This window comes from Podarcis melisellensis (genome assembly GCF_964234715.1).
Source record: "Podarcis melisellensis genome assembly, chromosome: 15".
Lineage (NCBI taxonomy): Eukaryota > Metazoa > Chordata > Lepidosauria > Squamata > Lacertidae > Podarcis > Podarcis melisellensis.
The window spans coordinates 25,347,063-25,362,206 of NC_138532.1; the positions used below are offsets into that span (position 1 = coordinate 25,347,063).

Genomic DNA, 15,144 nt, shown 5'->3' on the forward strand with positions numbered 1-15,144 from the left:
AAAATAGGTTGCCAATTTTCACTGCCTGGGCAAGCTCCTTTGAAGCATCTTTGCCCTTCATGTGGATCATGGATGAGTCACAGTGTTAAAAAATTCACAAGAACAAACAATCACACAGTATGATTCAGTTGGTGTTACACATCATTATGAACTGACATGAATTTATTGGTCCACTTACCATCATGGTGTGGTGGTGTTGTGGCCTGGCTCTGGCACAAAATGTCACAATCCACTACAGACTAGAGGTGCTGGGCCTCCAAGCCAGTGAGGACACCTAGCTGCTTGTCTTGCTGGCCAGGGCATCAAATTCAGGCTTGCACACAGATTGGCCAATGGTGGACAGGTCTTGAGGCAGCAGCTCTCTGGGGGTGGGCCCAATGGAGCATGCAGGCTTCCCTTGGGGCCACTCCCTGGGTATAAAAACCAACCTACCCAGGTCCAGTGCTCTTTGCCAAATTTCCCTCCATTCCGCCCTTTGTTTTAAACTTCTTTTAAGCTTTAATTTGTGCTTGTCCTTGCTGTGGACTTCATTGGCCACCATATTCAGGGCCAGGCTGGAATTTCTCCACAGGTCACTGGACTCCAGTCTGGTGGCTTTGACTAATGCATGGCATTCATCACATCTTTGGGGGTTTAGGCTTTGGGTAAGCTTAAGTCTTGACTGGAGAGGTTGTAGCTATGCCTGCCCTTCCAAGAAAAAGGGCATCTTACTAAAGGGATCTGTGAGAAGTTGCTTCCGTTCAGATGCCCAGGTGGGGTCTAGGGCCATGGCACTCCTCAAGACAGCCATCCCGTGTGGGTGTTCCTATTTGATGTAAGTCATAGGACTCCCCTTCTGTCAGATCGACTTCTGGTAGGCAGGCTGGAAGTCAATGGTTGTACTCAGTGCCTATGCCAAACCTCTGACATCTGTAATCAATAAAGTTGTGGCCTTGTTTGAGCCCAGAGCATTGTGTTATGTCTGCCTATTACTACAGAGACAGGGCGACAGGTGGCTGACACCTTGGCATGCAATCCTTAGAACCCTATAATGTTGGACAGTATTATTATCTCCATATTGCAGATAGGTGCATGTGGCAGACAGAAGAATTATTTGCAGGAGGCCACTTGGTGGGTTCATGGCGGAGGTCTCCCCCCCCCCTTTTTAAACAGAGGCCTTTTTATTCTTAGTTCAAACTATTTATATAGCACATCGTCAATTTATTTATTTTTTACTTTTTTAGTAGTGTATTATTATATTGTTGCAGTCTGCCTTATGATGACCTTATGGTGAAGGACAGATAAGAAATCCCATGAATAAATAAAACAACAAATGAATCCTGTAGATTTACAAGTCATTAAGAACCATAATTCTTCTCAGACAACAACCAGTACAAAAAAAACCCACAAAGTTTCTCCAGAGGCATTCATAATCGTCTTGACCATTGTGTGCCTGTGTGCGTGGTGCAGACTTTTAAGGGGTTCTTGAATTACAAACACTGTCACAAAAATTACCAGAAACATACTTTTCCAGTTCCACAAGGGTGCTCGAGCTGGTTAAATGTCACTAGGAAAAATAAGGCTTATGAAAACCCCCAGTGTGAAGTCACTGAGGATTTTAGCCTTACCAAAATAACCATGATGACAAATCACCCAGGTAAAAATGCATCTCAGCTGAATCCTCCCTGGGCCACATAAATCAAAAGTTCATTATTTGGAGTGTTTCATTTTTATTTTTATGGATCTATTTACATTTTATGGAACCATCTGGTCCTCCTAGTCAATTAAACACACACACACACCAAAGAAACCACCACCAACAAGAACAACGACTCAGCTTTGTTTTTTCAGAATTTGGCAGGGGCTGGGAGAGAGCCAGTGCTGTAGTAAGCGAGAAGACACAAGTGTTTGGATTGGAGTGGAAGACAATCTAATAGTTTGAAATGGAGCATCTATAGGTTTCTGTGCATGAAGCTATAACAATGTGGTGGTAGTGGGCAGGGGAGAGAAGCCCATGGAGCAAAGCCTCATCAATCTGTTGGTTGGCCATCCCTGATTTCAGTTTAGTGTATCCCTCCCTGCAGGCTGTTTGTATCGGTTTATTGGCAATGCTCAAGTCCAGCAAATTTCCTTTGGCGCCTCCACCTCTGGGATTATCTGAAGTCCAGGGGCCTCCAGTAAGCCATTATGGAGTCAGCAGTGACAGCTTGAAAAATGGCTGAACAAGAGAACAAATGCCCTTTGTGGCAGGCAGTGTAATGAGTTGCTCCAGGACATTGTGGTCTGCAGCCAATCCCATATGCAGCAGCAGCATCCCAAAGGGTCGTAGTGATGGTGTGAACTGTGTAAGCCAGCACATTTTCCTTTTCTTTCCTTCTCTCCCTCCTCTTCCTCCTCCACAATGATTGTATTAGCTTCTGTAAAGTCCAGATGAATTATTCCCATTAGTGTGGTAGTACGAGGTGTGTGGAGCTCAAATTGGGATCTGTGCAACTTTGTTACTTACTTGGACCGAGACTCTTACACTACCTTCCAGCCAGCAGAATCAGAGCAGCTGCAAGGTTATCGAAAGTTGGACTTTCACATTTTCAATTTCACTGCTTTGAGGGAGAAGAGGAGAAGGATTTTTGCAAAGGAATTGCCTGCTGCCTTCTCCCCAACTCTCTCCCACTCCAGGGCTAATGGCATGAAAAACAGGAGTTGTTTGTGGACCGAATTATCTCTGACAATAACATGAGCTGCTTCTTTTTTTCTTTTTACCCAGAGAGTCAGCCAGGTCTGGCCATTTCACATAGGCTGTTAATAGTGGACTCAGGTTTGGTTTATTTAGCTTTGCAAGATGGCCATTGCTGGTTTCAGTGGCTTGACATTGCATAGGTTACCATGCAACTCTCTGCCTTCTGTGTTCTCCAGCATGGCAGACATTAGGAAGAAAAACCATGTGTATATCAGCGTGCTCTGTTATGTTTTCCTGAGAGCCTCAGGTGTCTTAATAATCAGCCAACAGAAACATCTTTTCTGCCGAAGACAAAACTAGTTCTTCATAACCAGTCCCAACGATTCCCTGCAGAATTGAAGAAGACGAAACGGAACTTTTATTGATTCTGCTGGATAATAACAGCCCTGTTTTCCTCTGTAAAATGTTCCCACTGCACTGCATATCCCCCTGCCCCCTTACTATCTCCGAAAGCCCAGAATGCAGTTCTGCTGTTGTGTCAAACTCATTGGGAACTTTTTTCCTACCTCACAAGGAGATTCTAATTAATAACAGCATGGGGTTTTGAGATCAGAGGGGCAGATACTACAGCAATATGATAGTCTTTGGTTGCATCCACACTCTGCATTTAAAGCACTATGATAACACTTTAATAGTCATGGCTTTCCCCTAAAGAATTCTGGGAGCTGTAGTTTGTGAAGGGTGGTGAGAGTTGCTAGGAGACCACTATCCCCTTCCTAGAGCTCAGAATGCTCTAGGAATGCTCAATCCTTCTTCACAGGGAACTCTGTGAATTGTAGTTCTCTGAAGGGATTGGGAGTGTCTCCTAACAACTCTCAGCACCCTTAAACAACTACATTTCCCAGGATTCTTTGGGGGAAGTCATGACTCTTAAAGTGGTATCATTGTGCTTTAAATGTATATTGTGGATTTAGCCCTTCTAGCCTCTTTCAAATGTGCAGCAACCTCCCCAATCGCCCTTCACCCACACAGGTTGTAACCCAATGCTTTCCCAACAGCAATGTGGAGAGGGCTGCCAAGCATCTGAACTGGGCCTCTCATGAATGGTTATTTAGAACTCACAAAAACTGGGAGGTGAGCCAGTTTGCACAGCCCCCAAAGGGCTGGTTTGCTCATTCTCTCCCCTTCCCCAGATTCTCTACGAAAGGGATGCTGTGGAACTGCTATTTAGCGGCCTCTCTCCTTTTGTTGCTGAGATAGATGGTTAGGGAGGTTTTCACATAAAGGTTGGCCAAACATCTGCTGTTGCTGCCTTTCTTTTTAGGATGGCCGAAGAAAGGACCGTGTCCTTTCAGTGCTTTGGATTCTGTAAATGAATGGGAAATTCCCGCCCCATTGGTAGGATGCTTTGTTTTCCAAACTGGTCTCCATAATATATGCCACTTCCCTGCCTCAGACTTGTTTTCTAAACTGGGCTTCATAATACAGCACTGGAGAAAAGGTCAGGTTGTCATCTGCTGGTGTGAGCCTGGGAGCTTTCCTGTTATTTTCCTGACCCCATCACCAACTCTTTTGCAGATGGCCATCAACACTCCTGCACTGCCACTGGAGTTGGCAACATCTGGGTGCCTCTCTCCCTCCCCCTCCCTCCCCCCCACAACACTTCCACTGGCCATTATTACAGTGACAGCCACATCTCACGTTGTATTTGCTTCTAAGAATCAAGCTCGTGCTGCCTTTCTTGTCGGTAGGTAGTATGATTCATGGGAGGAATGAAAGGGAGCTTGTCTGGACCAAAACCGGCAGGAGGCCTGTGGAGTACAGCTCAGCATGAGTTCACTTTCTGCATATCTTAGAGAGGAGAATTGATGAAGGAAAGGCTGGAAACAACAGGCTGGAATTTTCTTTGGAGCTGACCCCCTCCCCAGCCCCATAACATTTTCTAAAGCAGATCTATATTTGAATATCAAACAGCAAGCCTTGCCAACCAAGGCTCTGTGTAATGCATATTATGCTCCCCAGTACCATTCTTCATTAGACCCTGCATATGACTCCACAATGCTGTTTCCCTCAAACCATACCCCCTTGGCCCACACCTGATGTCGTATGTGATGTCAGGTGTGGGGCAATGCAAGGACTTGACAATTGGGAGCTGAATTATTTATTATTGTTATTAATTGAATTTGTATCCCACCCTTCCTCCCAAAGCAGCCCAGGGAGGCAAACAGAAGCACAACTGAAAAGTAATAACAAAGCAAAGAACATTCTAAAAACGAAGCATTATACTCCCTGAGGTTCTTGCTTCTCCCTAGGATTCTGTCAGCCCACATTGTGCTCTCCAACTTCCCATCACTTGCAAATTGCAATTCCACACCCCGCCCCCCGTGCAGCTTACATCATGGCCAGCTGCAATCCTGCAACTCCCTCCTCAAAACTCTGACATTGTCTTCTGCTAACTACCCAGAGCTCAGGGTGGGGTTCTATCCATTTGCTGGCTGACCCAGAGTTTTTGCTCTTAAGACAGCTCAAATAGCTCAGTCAGTAGAGCCTGGAATTGTAAGTCTCAGGACTGTGGCTTTGAACACCACATTCAGCAAAAGATTCCTGCATTGCACAGGGTTGGACTAGATGACCCTTGTGGCCACTTCCAAACTCTTCAGTTCTATGATAGCTCAACTTTAGCGGTGCATTACTTTTGAAGATTTGTGTATGCAGACACCAAGGTATTGGAACCTCAGTGAAGTCAACACACTATGGGCTATAGCCAACATTCTTTATCCACCAGCGGATGAGTGAGTTTTCATCTTGTGCAACAAAGTTGTGGTAGCAGAAACTCATTGCACAACAGATTGCACAATCTATTGTTCAGCAAAGTTATCAACAACCTTCTTATTCAGTCTTTTGCACAACCTCCCACTGGTGCAAAACATTTCATGAGTGGAACAAGTTTGCTGCTAAGCGACTTTAACTTATTGCTACATTGGCTACAACCCTTTATAAATACATCGCCCTAAAAATTGAATGATGGCAGCAACTACTCCCTAATAAGCTGCTATTTTGTAGCCCATGTTTGATAAATATGCTGATTTAGGCTGAAATCCTAACCCCACTTACTTGGGAATAAGACCCTTTGAATTAAATGGGATTTACTTCTGAGTAGACATAGTTAGGATTGCAGACTTCTTCATTCCAATATTTCTGCCCAACATTTTAGTTTACTTTTTCCAATCATGCTCTTTAAAGGGTTAGGAAATTGTTGTTGCTTTCATTCTGCTCACAAACTGCTGATCTAAATATTGCAGATAAATTATGCTGAATAATGGATGAAAATCACTACATAATTTATAATGCCATGGGCTGAGTCAAACATGCAGGCATTTTCTCCAGCCCCTGACCCCAGGTCAGCGGCTGGTCTTTGTCTGCACTGAGCCAATATGCTAGAACTGATTGATACCTAATGGACTGAATGGGCCCGTGATTGATGGAAGGACGGGTGCTGAGTCTGTTTGTGCCAAATGCACCGGATTCCAGTCCACTCAGATAATAAAACCAATAACGATCAAGAAATACTGAGCTTCCAAGAAAACTAACACACTAAGCTACAAGAGCAGATACGTAGGTAGAAAGTCAGCAGTGGTGTGGTCACCTACAAATGTATTGCATGGAATATCACATGCATTACTGTTTGCCTGCTGGACAGAAGTTATGCATCGGATGACACCAGAAGCATTACAAAATAGATCCTCAAAGGCACTAATGATGGGTGAATCTGTCAATTCCAGTTTCAGCATATCATTTCTCTAGCTTTAAGTTCAGTTCTACCCATTTCCACATCCGTTTGCAATTTCTTTCTTTCTTTCTTTCTTTCTTTCTTTCTTTCTTTCTTTCTTTCTTTCTTTCTTTCTTTCTTTCTTTCTTTCTTTCTTCTCTCTGTCATAGGGACAGTTCATTAACATTTGACTTAAACTTTCCCCTAATATACACAGTTTTGTATGCAATTTTCCATACCAGAATGCATTTTTTAATGGGTACTTTACAAAGTGTATGAGGTTTTGTACACATTATTTGCCTGGAGAACTACATTACACAATTCGGAGCGGCACAAATGTCAACTTATTTTGCTTCAGTTTGTACATTGTTCTATGAAGTGTGAATTTGGTAGGCTTGCCTTTCAATGTGATTGGAAACTTTCAAGTTTCTCCCATATCTCTGTTCTATACACATTATTGTCTCATCCTAGCTACCCACCTTCCATTGCGGGACAAGGAAGGAATGGAGGATGTTTTACTCAGGTTGTTAAATCACTGATATTGTGGCAAATTGTCTACTCAAATTAACTTTTCCCATAGTGAGTTGTCATCTTTCCCTAGGTATGGCATTTTCATAATGTTACTTAGGATCTCACCGACTCCACTAAATAAATCTTCCTTCCCACTTTGTGTGTGAAATTCTCTAACAATATCCTTTCGCGATATGGTACTGGATCTTTCAGGTTGTAACTATAAACGCCTTTCTCATATTGCTGTTTCCCCTGCCTTGCTAGTGTGTGTCAGGGAGTCAAATTCAAGGGCACAGTTTTCCCAACTGCAAAGGCCTGACTGGCATGCTATTGGAAACGTAGGAAGCTTGCATTGTGCCCATGAAATTCAGCCCCTGCCTGCTGGGGAAAAGATAACGGGTTTTTAATTAGAACGCCGGAAGCATTGCCCTCCCTCCTGCTGGGAGAAGGTGGGACATTTTGGCAGCAGAATTTAGTTCCTGCTCCTGTGCTGGATGTCTTCTGGACTTCAATCACCCCTTTCATCCAGGGAGTCCAACGTGCTTGAAAACCTTTATTAAGCTACATTGCACCACTTTCCAGTGCAGCGCAGGGCTTCTGTGATTCTATTTTCTTTTAAGAAGTGGGGGAATGAAGACATCCTGAAACACAGCTTGGTTTAGAATCCTGTAATAATGTCTCTGATTAGTGTCCTTTTCGCCGCTGAATGTATTTCTTTGTTTCATCCTCATACATGATTGTAAGCCTCCTTGAGTCCATTTGATGTGGCAGAAAGCATATTGTGAGCTGTGGTCTGGTGCGAAGCCTTCTTCCACAGGAGACTTCCCACATTTTCTCCCAAGAGACGGAAAGTATGGGGAACATGTTGGTTCCATGATCCATCCAACCACCTGAATGCATATGGAAATTTTAGTTATTTATCAGGCAGAGAACCACTTCCTACATTGACCTTCCTGGGTGTTAAGATCAGCAAGGGAGACCGTATTGGCAGTGCTGGTACCCTCCATGGTCTGAGCAACAGTGGCACATGAGAGGATCCCAGGTTGTGGATTGAATTCTCCTCCAGGGTGCATCTCGCTCCATCCTTGTGCGCTTTTCAACATTTGGCTGAGATGCACCTCTTTAGCCAGGCCTTTGTCTGAGTAGCTATCTTCCCCTTCGGCTGCATTGTTGCCCTGAGTTTTTGTTTTGTTTTGCCAGTGGAAATCTAAGGACTCTTAAAGTGCATGGAAGGGGCCATCCCGAAGCGTGGCTTGTCTAATTTCTAGTGACATGCCAGAGGGCCTTCTTGGTAGCGGCACCCACTCTGTGGAACACCCTCGCATCAGATGTCAAACAGATAAACAACTATATAGCTTTTAGAAGACATCCGAAGGCAGCCCTGTATAGGGAAGTTTTTGTTTTTTAATTTTGATATTTTATGGTGTTTTTTATTTTGCTGGAAGACTCCCAGAGTTGCTGGGGCAGCCCAGTCAGATGGGGAGCATATTATTATTAATATGCAGCTGCTTCCCTCCCTCTGTCTGAGGATGGTTTAAGAAAGAACAGCAGAGGCAGTTTTAAGACTTCCTAAGTAACCAGGGTTAAACAATGAGTATTATGACTTCAGCATTCTTGCTAGCACAGAAGTGCCTTAAGTTGTTTACCCTGTTCAGGTGTACATTCCTGGCTTGCTAAACCATAGGTTAGCAAGGCAGGAATGAGTGTCAGAGCTACATGCTCCCGCTCCTTTGCTCCTCCCCTTCTCCCTTCCTCAGTAAGCTGATCCTAGTTAAATTAAGCTTCGGTTCCCTGTTACATTGCTCAAGGGGAGCTACAGATTAATATCAAGTTACTGATGAGGATCCTGAACCATGGTTTGCATGTGGTTTAATAGTAAATGTCTTCAAACCTTTATTATAGCCAAGGGTGGAGGAAGGGGGGAGGTGGGGGTGGTCCACCCTGGACATCATCACTGAGTGGGGTGACATTCAGCACGCCACCCACCCGCAACTCCCAAGCCTACCCCGAGCCATCGGGAGAAGGGGTGGCGCTGTGCCACCTTCTCGGCGGCCTTCCCCCCTTCCCCCTTCATTTTGACAGCTCGGGGGAGGCTTGGGATTCACAGGAGGGCAGCGCATCATTGCCCCCCACTCCCGGGCTGCTTCCGGGGGGGGGGGAGGCTCCTCCAAGCTGTCCAAAGGAAGAGGGAAGGGAGGAAGGCTGCTAGCAAAGTGGCGCGGCTCCCCCATCCACCCAGGAAGCAGACCACCATGGGCGGCTCACTCCACCACCCCCTGGGTGTCTCGTCTCCTGGGATGCTCGTCGCGCCCCATGGCCCCACCCCCGGGTGCACAGCATATGTGCCGCTCCGGGTGCCGGAGCAGGTAGCTCCGCCTCTGGTTATATTGGCAGCTTCTTAATGATGTAGAGGCCAAGTCAAGCGTTAGATGATCCTTGCCCAGTCCACTTTTAGGTCATGCTCCATAAACTTTGTGTAACATCATGTCACACTTATTCCTAAAATGGGATAGGCACATCCTGAAAAAACTAAAGCTCCCTTCTCTGGCTGGCTCACAGTACCAAGGTGGTTCAGCATGATGGCCACCTTCCTTTCTGGGCAGCTTTCCAAGGATCGCATGCCAGTGGTGGGCAGAGCCAGAGGCAAATGTGGGTGGAGGAATGTATGCAAATTTTAGCTTTGTACAGTAGGGACGCAGGTGGTGCTGTGGGTTAAACCACAGAGCCTAGGACTTGCTGATCAGAAGGTCAGTGGTTCAAATACCAGCGACGGGGTGAGCTCCCGTTTCTCGGTCCCCGCTCCTGCCAACCTAGCAGTTCGAAAGCACTTCAAAGTGCAAGTAGATAAATAGGTACTGCTCTGGCGGGAAGGTAAATGGTGTTTCCGTGCACTGTTCTGGTTCGCCAGAAGCGGCTTAGTCATGCTGGTCACATGACCCGGAAGCTGTACACCGGCTCTCTCAGCCAATAAAACGAGATGAGTGCCGCAACCCCAGAGTCGGCCATGACTGGACCTAATGGTCAGGGGTCCCTTTACCTTTACCTTACAGTAGGCTAGTTCCTACACACACTCACCGGCTGCTCTGTCCTCCTATCCAGACCAGCAAAAGGCATCATCAGTGTTCAAGGACACATTCCATCCAGGCAAAAACACTCAGGGGTGTGAAGCACAAAACTCTTTGGGGAGAGTTCTGAGGGCCAGATGGTGAGGCTTGGAAGGTCATGTCAGGTCTCTGGGCCTGAGGTTCCCCACCCCTGTGCTACACCAAAGACTGACTTGGGAGAAGGTCAGCATTAACAGACTGTTGCATTTGACTTGCAATTGTTGCATCTTGTTCATGAACATCATTTGGCAAAAGTGTCCCCCTCTTTGTATCGGGGATCCATGGTGGGAAAGGTAGCAAGATGGGAGCCAACAAAGCAAAGGATTGGGAGCCAGAGAAAGAGAGAGAGAAAGTGAAATGTTGGTTCCCCCCATCTGAGTTTATTATCCCACCATTTGGCTTCATTTTTTTTCTGATGCCCTGTCCGTCAGCTGCTAAAAAACTAATTCTGTAAGAAATAAATACAACTTGAGTAAATTAAGTGAAAAGGCTTCAGAGAACCCAATTACTCTCTGTCTCTGGGATGCTTGGGAATGGAGTTCATTTCCTCGTAATGAACACAACGGTGAGTGACAGCTTGGCAAAATGAGCCGTGGCTTCATCTGTGGCGTGAATGCAGAGAGAGAGAGAGACAGAAAGGGAGAGAAAAGGCTGGAAGTATTTATGGAGAGGTGTGCGTTTGTGTATAATCTCGTGTGGCGGCATGTGCAGGGCTGCGCACACATCCATATATTTTATATATGGCATGGCGCTTTTCCCCTGGGAGGCTGCGCATTTACAGCAATTCATCTTGGTCCGTGGTACCTCATCTGCAAGCTCCTGAGAGAAATCATGTTTATTATGGAAGCCATTTGTTAATAAAAATTGGAGCAGCAGCTCATTTACAAACCGTGACAGCTCTAGTTAAAGCTGCCCAAGCGTTTCCATTCCAAAAAAACCCAACAAAAAAACACCCAACCACCACCCTCGGTTTCATTTGCTTCACATTCTTAACTTCCAGGCTGAGGTTATTCTGCACCCGACCCCCTTCTTCAAGCACAGTCCCGACAGTGAAGCTTCTTAAATATTTCAAGTAAAAAAGGGCTTGTTCCGTTGCAGCAAGTTGTAGGAGTGATGGTTCAAGGGAAATCACTGGAAAACAGGTACAAGCTGTTTTGAGATCCAGGCATGATGAAAAGCAGGATATTAAAAATAAAAATAAAAAATTGAAACAAAAGGAAAGAGGATTAGGAGGGAGGAGATGAAAACAAAACCCCAGCAGTATTTCTTAGTTACAGAGTTCTTGGAACAACCAGGTGGAATAGAAAGAGCTTGAGCAGAGGAAAAGCTAAAAGTTGCTGGTATTTCAGTGGAACCAATGGAGAGAACCTGGAATCCCATTTCTCTTGCTTTCCTATAGCCTGATGGAATGGCTGTATGCCCTCCATTCACTTTCTTTACTTCATCTCAACTGCTCCACTTTTTGAAACAATGGTTTTGATGTTGCTTGCCACGTACATATGGTATATGCATGTTCTATTGGGAAGGTAAACGGCGTTTCCATGCGCAGCTCTGGTTCGCCAGAAGTGGCTCAGTCATGCTGGCCACATGACTTGGAAGCTGTATGCCAGCTCCCTCAGCCAGTAAAGCGAGATGAGCACTGCAACCCCAGAGTCATCCGTGACTGGACCTAACGGACAGGGGTCCCTTTACCTTTATTGGTTATAGCCTGATCTAAGAGAGTGCAAGATTTTAAGCAGAAATCTCCATACCTTCTTTTGATTGTGGAAATGTGTGTGTATTTGTGTGTTGTGTGTGTGTGTGTGTGTATGTATGGAAATATTTGCGAATATATGTATATTCCTACTGGTTCCTAGGCCACCATTTGGCAGCAGGGAGCTGGCACAGAAAGCTCCCTGGCTTGGCTTTATGAACTTGTACATGTTCCTTTCAAACATGAATGCAAATAAATGCCCATGCTGGTGTGTGAAAAGGGGTTCAGCCAACTGAGCTTGTTCTACAGAAGCCACCGTGGAGTGAGAGTAATGACCATGTGAGGAAAATGAACCTTGTAAAGCATTTTATACAGGATTTCCAGACGGCAGAGGATAGCTGCCGCCGCCGTATAATATGTTATTTTGCAGCAATCAGAGACGGCAAGGAGAAGCCACTGGGCAACCTGTTTCCTATTAGGGCCACTTAGGCATTGGTTGAGATGACAAAGGGGCATTAAGGGCTGCACCAGCTGCAGTCGGTACATGTCAAACAAGATGTTCTGTGCTGCAGCAGGGTCGTGTCAGGTATCTAGATGCTACTGAATCGGAGATTTACTTCAAATGACTGGGCTTTGGAGCTACTCAGGGAAGAGTCTGGCCCCTTCAATGTGCTCATTGCAGTTGTGTTGTGTGGTAGCTGACAAGAGTTTGTGGGTCTCTCTAGGTGCAGTTTTTGCACTGAGAGCATGATAATATCACAGATACAGGTGTGTTCTTTACAGAACTTGGCTGGAAAGGTCTCAAAGAGTGGGTGCAACTTCAGCCTAATTTTTCTGTTGACATGCTATAGATGTGTGTGTGTGTGTGTGTGTGTGTTTATGAATGAAACAAAAGCTATTTGCTCTGCAATGCAACTCTTCCCTTCCCTCTCCTTTCCAATCCCCACCATAATGCCCCCTCATTTAACCAAGTGATCACTGAAGTCACTCAGACCAGAGTGCTTGCATAGCTGGACTTGTGGTTCTCAGAGTTGAAGGCTTCCATTAGGTCCATAGAAACTGCAACAGCGTATTTATCGATCCCTGTTATCCATCACCATAAGTAACATCCTTTGTAAACTCTGCAGCGGGAGATCTGATTTGCAGAGGTACTAAACACACACACACACACACAGAGAGAGAGAGAGAGAGAGAGAGAGCACGCACAAAGTTCCTTATTAGAGAAGTCATTTATTACTGGGACCTTTACTGAAATTTTCTTGTATCTCAGAAAGCACCAGTGCAGAAATAATAGAGGTATTAGTTTGTTGCCCATCTCATAGGAAAATATAACCTAGAGTGGACACAGAGATCTCCTACAGATGACAGTGATAAGGTCTGGCCATGGAAAAATAATCCTTGGTCCCCAGGCCAGAAAGATGCTTCGTGTTCCCCTTTGTGTTGCATGATTCATCTTAGAATTAGGATTGTAAAAAGCTGTGTTATGTATTGTTATACAACTGGCCCATTTAGCTCATCACTGGAACAACTAGCTGGGATATTTGATAGGTGTTGTACACATCATAAAACATGTGACCTACCACTAAACTATCACTATCCCTCAATACAGGGTCTGCCTTCCCCACTTCCCTTAATGAAGTTTAGGTTTATTTATATGTCTCTTTTCCACAGCAAATTGTGCCCAAAGCAGACCACAACAATCACTAACTTATTATCAAAATGCATACAACTGAAAATGATCTGATGTGAAGCATACAAATACATTCAAACAAGGCAAAGCAATTTAGTAAACATAGATAAGTTCCATATTACAATGAGATAATCTAGATCAGGGGTTGCCAGCATGGCACCCATGGGTGCCAGTGTGTCCATCAATACCCCCATGGTGCTCAAACAGTCTCCCCTAAAAAAACGTAATTACTCATAATGCACAAGAAGCTGTTGATGCTTCCTCTTTCATTGACTCAGCCTCTCATACATTGAACATTCCTTCTAAAACATGGCCACATTTCATTGGATGCCAGGGTTTGATACAGCGTGTTCTCCAATAAATGAGAGCACGTGTTGCGGTGTGGGCCACCAGGCCAGGCCTCTTGTTGCCAGGCAGGTTAATAATTGTTGCCTGGCATCATGATTGGGTAACCAGGTTGCTGGGGCAAATTGTATGTTGCAAATTGGGTGGGAGGGACCATAGTCTTTAAATATTGGTGCACTCTGGTTTCTCTTTCTCTTTGCAGAGTGCATCAGATCACCCGCCCACCCGCCCTCTTTCCGGTTGACCTTGCTTTGCCTGTCATGGGGTCGTCTGCCTTGGAGCAGGGGCCTAGTAGGAATTTTGCCATTTGGTGATTGGCTGTGCCATTTGGTTTTGCCTACTACTCAGCAATTCGTCACAACTTGTAAGGTTGCGGTTAGGCATTGGTTATAATATGCTGGTGGTGGAGGGGTTCAGGCAGTGCCTGCCCCTCCTATTTCGCTGAAGGGAATTCCGTTAAAGGAATCCTGGGGCTTGCCATGATTTCGTCCAATCCCTGTTATGGGACCAGGGCCGCCCAATCCCTGTTATGGGAATCCTTGTTATAGGACCAGGCAGGCAAGCTTTCGGGGAGCTGCTGGGGTGAGCGGCGTGGGTCCGACTTTTAGCTCAAATGACCCCCAGTTTGACTTTCTCTTCTACTGGCTACTGATCGGACCTCGGGATGTCAGTTCTGTCCCAGGCGGGGGGACAGATAGTCATAACCAATGCCTAAACAACCACTCACTGATTTTGTATTTTAATAAAGTTGTGGCCAAAATAGTGCCCAAAAAACCAAAACTAAAATTACGTGTTATGTGTGAAGTTATTTGAGGGGTGGCCTGGGGACCTACACACGCAACTGGATATGATTCCAAACAGAGAGATCAAAGGTGTAAGCATGGTGGCGGCTGACGTTGGTGCCTTTTCTCTCCATTTATGGGGTGGCTATCAATTGTACTTTCTCTCTGTCTCTCATTATTCCAACCTTCTCTTCAGTCTGACTCATTTCCTCAGCATTGTGTGATTTTTCTTTTTAAAAGTCCCCAGGCGATTTACCTGCATTTTTGGATGTAGTTCTCTAAACTTATGCATTTTTGTATACAATCATGCCTATTATACATGTTTTCACAAACAATGTACCCCAATGCAACATAGCGTTATATGCTTTTTTCACCAATATATGCACTATTTGTACACACTTTTGGTTGGGGAACTGCATCACAAAATGTGGAGAAGTGTGAGTTTTGAAAGATAGCTTTTGGTGTGCTTATCACTTCAGGAAATGTGTTTCACGTAAGTCCACGTTAAAATACACACCAAGCAAATTTCTCCCCCATCCCTCCTTGGGACCTCCAAAATTTGTCTTGACATTTCACTTTTATTGAAACTCTGCAC

General features: G+C 45.1%; 1 protein-coding gene across 3 annotated transcripts in view; it reads left to right on the top strand.

Annotated features, from left to right (window-relative positions):
- LOC309357638 (opioid-binding protein/cell adhesion molecule homolog) overlaps positions 1 to 15,144 on the top strand; it is a 720,946-nt gene that overhangs the window by 210,796 nt on the left and 495,006 nt on the right. The window lies entirely within an intron of this gene.